Genomic DNA, 8,454 nt, shown 5'->3' on the forward strand with positions numbered 1-8,454 from the left:
GCCTCCCCATCCCCCCCATCCCCCTGTGCAGGATCTGGCTTGGCTGTGGGCTCTGAGACCGTTGGGGGAGGGGGAGGACATCGCTCTTTCCCACTCCCTCCCTCCTTCTCCATCCCCACCCCCACTTGTGTTAGGAGGCAGGTACGGGGAAGTCAAAGCCTCCAAGGTCTTGCAAACTGGATCCCTTGAAGGAATAGGCAGTGCTGCTAGAAACTGCAGACTCCCGTGTAGAAGTAAGGAGAGTAGTTGGTTTTATGGTACCTTCACGGTCTCATTTCGTGGGGGGCGGGGAGGAGGGGGGTGCGGATTTTGCAAATGGCAGTTCCCGTCCAGAGGGGAAGCTACTGTCTCTAGTGCGTGACCGGTATTTCTCATGTAGCGGTCGTACTGGCTCTTGAATAAGGACGTCTGCTTAGTTACTTCACAAGGTCCGATATATTTGCTTTGGTTCTGATCTGCATGTTCCTACAGCCTTTTAGAATGTTTGGGAACAGAGACTTAAAAGCAAAAACAAAGCAAAAAGCTCAGCGCAAACCAAGAAATTAAGGGAAGGTGCTCTTTGGCCAAAGAAGGCACACTGGGCACCCTTAGCTGTTGGGGGCCACCTGAGGAGTGGGGAGGAGGGCGGGGAGAACCTTCCAGAGAGGGCATCCGGACAAGATGGATGGGACAACCAACCTTCCTGTCCTTTTCTGTTTTTACAAGGAGAGGCAAGGAGAGAGCCTTGAGGCCTAGTTGGTAATAGAAAACTGGCCTGGGCCATCTCTGAGGCTGCTTCTGAGCCCAAATCTGAAAGGAGAGTAACCAGCTCCCCTCAGAGAGTTTCCCATCCTGGACCCCTAGGTCCTGAAGTGTGTTTAAAATACACAAGTACACTTGTCACTTTCAGAAGTCTAGGTCTAAAGCTCTGCCTCTTGAGACCTATTCTGCAAAATCCCACCCTGTTATTTGCTCACAACTCAGCATTCACAAGGCACCTGGCAGAAACAGGGGACAAATCTACGGCGCAGCCCCTCCCTCAAGGACCTAAGTACACTCTAGTACAGGAAGTAAAGACTGTGTATTTCTAACACTATTTGGATCACAGGCGCTATAACAGGTATGAAGAAAGTGCTATGTGAGCATCAAAGAGATTTATAATAGAGGAAATCAGGTATTTTCAAAGAGATGACATTTTAACTGATTCTTAAAAAACGGACAGGGAAGGAAAGAGGAAGGGACAAACAGATGAAGGACGGGGATTTCAGGGCAGTGAATATGCTATACAATATTGTAATGGTGGGTGTAGAACATTATTTTTATGCATTTTCAAAACCCATAGACGTGTACAACACGAAAGAGTGAACCCTAATGCAAACTGTGGAGTTTAGTTAATAATGTAGCAATACTGGTTTATCGGTTCTAAGAAACCACAATAATGCAGAAAGTTAATAACAGGAGAAACTGTTGGGGAAGAGAAGTACACGGGAACTCTACTTTCTAAGCAATTTTTCTGTAAACCTAAAAATGCCCTTAAAAATAAAGTCTATTAAAAACAGGTGACTAATTTTGTAGGGCATCAATGGAGTAAGAGGAATGGGCTTTGAGGGAGAGAGTTGAAGGCAAGGGAGACTGCTGTACAAGACAGGATGTGTTCAAAAATTAGCAGGAGAGCAGAGCAGCTGAGGTGCAGGCCACCAGGCTGGGGAAGGAAAGCTAGCTGGCTTGCTAAAAAGAGCAGATTTATCTTCTCTGCAGTGGAAACCAGGGAAGGTGTTTAAGCTGAGAAGTGACATTAAATTGTGACTTGGGTTTCCCAGTTTTACACTTCAGATCTTAATGAGTTTATGGAATTAGAATTTTTCACATTTTTCCGTCCCAGCTTCTGAATCCCATCTTTGCAATGTCTCCAGCAAGTTTTTGTTTCTTTTTTCTTCTTTTTGAGGGCCTTTATTCAGCTTAGTTCTGAAGGCTTTGGCCCACTGGGTAATTTAAATATTTCTATTCCCATGATAATCTGAATTCCTGAATAAATACGTAATAACAACTAATATTTTTTAAAAGCTTCCCATGTGCCAGGCACAAAATACAGGCACTTTACATGTATCACCTCGTGTAATTCTCACAATGAGGCTATGAGACAGGTCCTATTAACTTATTAATCCCCTCATTTTACAGATGACAAAACCAAGACACCAAGGAGTTAAGTAATTTGCCCCAAAACACACGCAATTATTTAGTAGCTGAAACAATAAAAGATGAAGGAAGTCTAGAATAAAAGATTTCATCTCTAAATCAGCCACATGTGATAAGCCACATCACCCAATTATGTCACTAACATGCTACTGTGGAGTTTTAATCCCTAGGCCTTTATATATATAACACTATCATTTAAAGCACCATACTGGCATTCTTGACATGGTGACCTGAATGAATTTCATTCAGAAAACCTCGCCGATACCCCAGTCCTCACCATACCCCAGGGCTTCACCATCACACACCCCTGGGCCACTGATTAGATGCCCCATCTCCTTTCCTCCTCCCACAAATAACCCATCTTGTGCTCAGAAAACACCGTGTCACTTCCCTAACTAAAACAGAGAAAAAGCTAGTTCCTCCTTCCTTCTGACTCCAGTTTAAACTCCTCTGACCAGCTTTCAACCTTATCATTTTGCACCATTCACCTTCATCGTGGTCAGCAGCCTCCTCATTAGGCTGTGAACATGCTGTGCTCATTCCTGACTCTGCCCTGGCTCGCTTTTATTCTCTGACCCAAAATCCTGCCTTGCTGACCTCTAACTAAACCCTCCCTGTTTAACAAGTCCCCAGCAACTCCCTGCCTCCTCCCAGGAGCCTGCTCAGATTCCTCTACGCTGCAAACGCCCCCACCTCCCCTTTCCTAAAGGCCTACAGCACCTGGTTATTCCTTTGATTAGATACCTTCTTGTGTCTTGTTTGATTTCTTCTTGGCTATAAATCCTGTCTCTCCAAGCACAGTGCACGTCCTTAAGCAAGTATCACCTCCTTAGCCCCCCTCCCCCAACTGCCAAGTGTTCTGCTCACAGCAGGCACTAAATACTCTGATTAATCTGCACGGGATCATAAAAGCCCACAGATATAGCTAGAAATTGTCAGCTAATATTTACAAAAATCCCATAAAATTTATGGCAGGGTACTTGGCCTTTTCGATGGTAAAAAAAATATATAAACAGAGGGAAAATTGAGTCCTCTGCACTCCAGGAATTCTAATTAAGGAAGAGAAATAAACAGATCCTGAAGGCTAGATGCACCATATAGCCATAAACAGATTGTGAATTTGGGTCGGAATGAGTTTCCATCCTCAGGCCCTAAGAAGCTAGCTCTGACCCGCTAAGCAGCATACAGGTGGATACAGGAGGTGCAGACATGAATTCCAGGCAGAGGAATGACAAGAGCAGAACATGAGCAGAAAGTCAGTTAGTGGGTGGTTAGGCTGGAACCTGGAGAAGGCAATGGCACCCCACTCCAGTACTCTTGCCTGGGAAATCCCATGGACGGAGGAGCCTGGTAGGCTAAGTCCATGGGGTCGAGAAGAGTCAGACACGACTGAGCAACTTCACTTTCACTTTTCACTTTCATGCATTGGAGAAGGAAATGGCAACCCACTCCAGTACTCTTGCCTGGAGAATCCCAGGGATGGGAGCCTGGTGGGCTGCCATCTATGGGGTCGCACAGAGTCGGACACGACTGACATGACTTAGCCGCAGCAGCAGGCTGGAACCTGGGAGTACTTCTGAGTCATAAGTGAGGTGGCAAAAGCAGGATGGAGAGGAATGGTGGCAAGTCCCCAGTATCTGGCTCACCAGTCCAGGCATTGTCCTGTAAGTGATTCTTAAGCTTTTTAGTCTCAGGACCCCTTCACATGCTTAAAGATTATCATAGACCCCAGACAGCTTTTGCCTTGTAGATTGTCTCCCTTGATATTTACCATATTCAAAATTCACAATGAGAACATTTAAAACATCATTTCTAGTTCATTTTAAAATAGTAATAAGATCATTACCTGTTAACATAATTTTTAAAGGAAAGTAACTCTAGTTTCCAAAACAAAATAAGAAGTATGGCATTCTCTTACATTTCTGCCAATCTCTTTACAGTCTGGCTGAGAAAGAAGACAGCTAGATTCTCCTATCTCCTGCAGCATTCAATCTGTAGTGATGGATTATTTGTATTGAAGTAAAGGATGAATATTCAGTCTAATGTGGATATGAATTTGGAAAAGGTTTTAATAGCCTTTTAAGATAATTGTGGATATTCTTCTTTGGTATGACACCAAAACTTGACTTTTAAAGGTTAGTTGAAATATGGAATTTGAAACCATAACAATGCAACCTTTCATACACTGTTCTATTAAAATCAATCAGTTTATATTGCACTGTGAATGGATCTTTCTACCCATGCAGAATTTGGTAACATCATGCATCGGTCATTGAAATATTTTGGCTCCCTGAGTTACACAGACCTTCCAAATGTTGACATGTTTCATCGTACAAGATCCCAAAAAACCACATTCATTGTTATCACTGCCTGTCTCATCAGAAAGTCTTTAAGCATTGGGAAGCTGTCAAGCTCTCGGTGGTAGACAGAAGTTTTTCAAAATTCTCATTTTCACTTGAAGGCTCAAATTTTATAATTGGCACAAAGACTATCAAGATTTTTCTTGGAGGTAACTGGCTCACTTCATTCATTTTCAACAAAATATCTGCCAGATATTTAGGCCTCCATAACCAAAGTTTGTCAGTAACAATGGTGTTACACGAACAAGCAACCATTTAGCTCAGCACCTTAAACCACTGTACAAATGAGACAGCCACTGCATGCAGCAGTCACGTTTTATATCTGCTTCTCAATATGTCACCCAGCATATTAAGAAGACATCTATACAAGGATGAGATTTAATAAAACTAATGATTTTTACTGCTTCATCAAGGAGATTAGTAAAACTGACTTTTTTTTTTTACTATGAATACACGACAGAGATTGTGTATCACATGATGTCCCCCAGTGCACTTTGGGGTCACTGCATTGACACCAGAAGTTTGAACTGCTGTTGATTTTCCACCATGAATGCAAATGTCAACACAGTGGGAATAGCAAATAAGTTTTAGTGTTACTGTGAAAATAGTTTTGACCTCAAAGACCCCTTGAAAAGGATCTTAAAGTCCCTAAGGTGAGGGCTATGGATAAAATACAGGATGCTCAAATATTGCGTGGGACCTAGACATGTTAAAACATTTTTTTGTTATCTGAAATTCAAACTTAATTGGGCATCCTATATTTTTACTTTCTGCAACTGGCAACAAGTAACTGAACCTTACCTCTGGGGTTCCATAAACCACACTTCAAAAATAGCTACTCTGGGGCCATCTTTGGGCAGAGAATCAGTATCAGAGTTACGCTTCATGAAAATAGCTCTAACTCTAGTGGGCAGGATGGATCAGAGAGTGGAAATATTTGTAGGTGCAGGAAGTCCTGATGCAACAGTTAAGAATATGTTGTGTCCTCAGGCACTCAGCTGTGTCCAATTCTTTGTGACCCTATGAACTGTAGCCTGCCAGGCTCCTCTGTCCATGGAATTTTCCAGGCAAGAACACTGGAATGGGTTGCCATTTTTCTACTCCAGAAAGAATATGTCACTTCTTATCTATAGTTATTAAGAGGGGCAACACTATCCTAAGCTTGGGCAAGGAAAACAGAAAGACTTGCAGAAGGCAATTTAGAAGTCACTAGAGCATGGGGAGCAGGGGAGGGCGTCCCCATTCCACTATTCTAACTAGCCACCCTCCTCCCAACCCCTCCATCCCAATCAAGACTTCTTGACTTCCACAGACTTGTATCCCCACCCGGGCTTCCCAAGTGGCTCAGTGGTAAAGAATCCACATGCAGTGCAGGAAACACGGGTTAGATCCCTGGCTCTGAAGATCCCATAGAGTAGGAAAGGGCAACCCACTCCAGTATTCTTGCCTGGCAAATTCCATGGACCGAGGAGCCTGACGGGCTACAGTCCATGGGATCACAAAGAGTTGGGCATGACTTAGCACTCACACAACAGCAGCATAGCCCCACCAGCAAAGTATTATTTAAAGGCCTTGCTTCTTGCTTTGGTCACATGGAAAGTAGAGCCCAGCTGGTCTTTATCCTTCATCAACTAACTATTCACTTGAAGAGCAGGATTTATGTTTCATATCAGGCTATGTAATTCCAGTTCCTTTTAACTGGTTCATTCCCATCCCCCTTGACCCAATTCTTATATCTTATCCATCACTCTCTGATGCAGCAAATCCTTTCCATTTCCCCAGTTGGGAAATCCTGGCAAAGTGTAAGATATACAGTCAACACCCTATTATCCACGCTAACTGAAGGACAGTGAAGAGGGCAAGTCTTATTTCCTGTCTGTGGAATAAACCGGTTATAAAACATGATCTCTAAGGGTTCTTACCTTTCTGATATTAAATACTGGAAACGCTACACTTTAGAGACAGGTATTCGTGGGCTCAAATCCTGCCCCTGACAGCTAGTAACTACATGGCTTTGAGGAACTGACTTCCTTCAGGTAAAACAGGGAAACTATCACCCATCTCATTGATTTATTGCAAAGATTTAAAATAACGTTGTAGAAGCTCAGAGATATACCTTCACATTGAATCAGATATCTCATGTGAATTTAAGTATATGCAGTTACAGAGAGAAAGGAAGAAAAGAAGGGTACCACTTAATGGTGCTGGCAGGGACTTCCCTGGCAGTCCAGTGGTTAAGACTCTTGCTTCCACTGCAGGGAGCAGGGTTTCCATCCCTAATCAGGGAATTCAGATTCTGCATGTCATACTGTACAGCCAAAAAAATTAAATAAAACATAAATGGTCTGCCCTTCCTTTGGTTGGTCTTTGCTCTAACCTTTATGGCCTGACCTTAACACTTAACTCTTTGCCTGCATTAAGATCAATCAACTGTGATGACTGTCCTTTTCATTTGTGAGAATCCTGTCACTCAATATAGTCCCAAAGCAAGAGAATGCACTTGGATTTTTTTTTCTTAAATAGTTTTGTATTTTGCTTCATTTTCATTTCCAGTACACACTTTACTGTTTAAGGTTTAACAACCAATACTGACAACCCCCAAAGCAGATAAAGTGAAGGACAGAGATATTAGTGAAATAGGTATTTACATCCAGGCACACAAGGGCAGTGCCATGGAACACACTGGATGTGAAAGGGGACACATACGCAGCACATCGAACATTGGCTTTAGTCAGCACCACTGCACAGCCGCCTCCATGTTAAAAGCAACTAACCACTGGAAATAAAACTGGTGTAGTCACACACAGTGATGGAAAAATAATACAAGTCTGCCTCTGATCAACCGCAGGAGCAAATTTATGAGGACAGGAAGTTGTTTGGGAGATCCAGAGAGTCAATAAACGTCAGAAATTTTATAGGTCAAATGTTATAGTTTCCTTTCATTTCCTCAGAGCAGTTGTTTAAACTATTCAGTTTGCAAAACAAAAACTAAAGTTTAAATGGCACCGGTACCTTTCAGACCTGGCACCCACAATATACGTGGACTTGTTCACTTTTCTTACCGCTGTAAAAAAAAAAATCAAAGTCACAAATCCTTGATATTGACATAAGCCTTTTCCACTTGTAAATCAATGTTTTGGGAGAACATTAAGTAGGAAATGATAAAAAAAAAAAATTAAGAATCTTCATTCCATTAATTTTAAGTTGCTTAATAATACACAGAAATAAGCAGCAATAAATCTTAAATGCTTTGGACCCTTTAATCCCCTTGGATTAGCAAAGTAGAGAGTATTTAGCCAATTCAAGAGCATTTTCTTTCCGTCTGACAAAAATGCAACATGAAAATGCAGTAACCTCTCTTAGCTTCATGATTATAGTCATAAGTAGATGCTAAAAGCTGGAATTTGACCGTGAGTTTGAAATTTCAAAAAAGTAGTCAGATCTTTCTACATCCTAGGTTATTAGAACATGCACGCAGGGGGAAAAAATGCCTCTTTTAAAAGGATTCCAGTTCGAAGAAGTTTTATAAATGAAAAGGAACATTGTAGGAGTCAAAAGAGACATTTATTTGAAGAAGAATCATACAAAGTTATGTAACGCACTACAGATTATCTGTTTTGTGTCCTAATAACCAGGTTGGCAACGTATTGCCTCCAAAAATATGGAACTTCCTATTTGTCAGTTTTATCATTTTTTCAGGTTGCTATTTTTAATGTGTGTTTATAATACACTGAAGACATCTCAGTCAATCATGTATTGAGCAAAATAATCACCATGGCAGGGAGACACACATGGTAGTCTTTATTGTCAACACGTCTATAAAACCACATAAATATTTGTTAGTGTTCCATTTTGATAAATACAAGGAACACATGGGGCTGAAAGGGAAACATATCCAGAGCTTCATAATTTTTCTAAG

The sequence above is a fragment of the Bison bison genome, unplaced genomic scaffold (assembly GCF_000754665.1).
Source record: "Bison bison bison isolate TAMUID 2011002044 unplaced genomic scaffold, Bison_UMD1.0 scf7180017864304, whole genome shotgun sequence".
Taxonomy (NCBI): domain Eukaryota; kingdom Metazoa; phylum Chordata; class Mammalia; order Artiodactyla; family Bovidae; genus Bison; species Bison bison.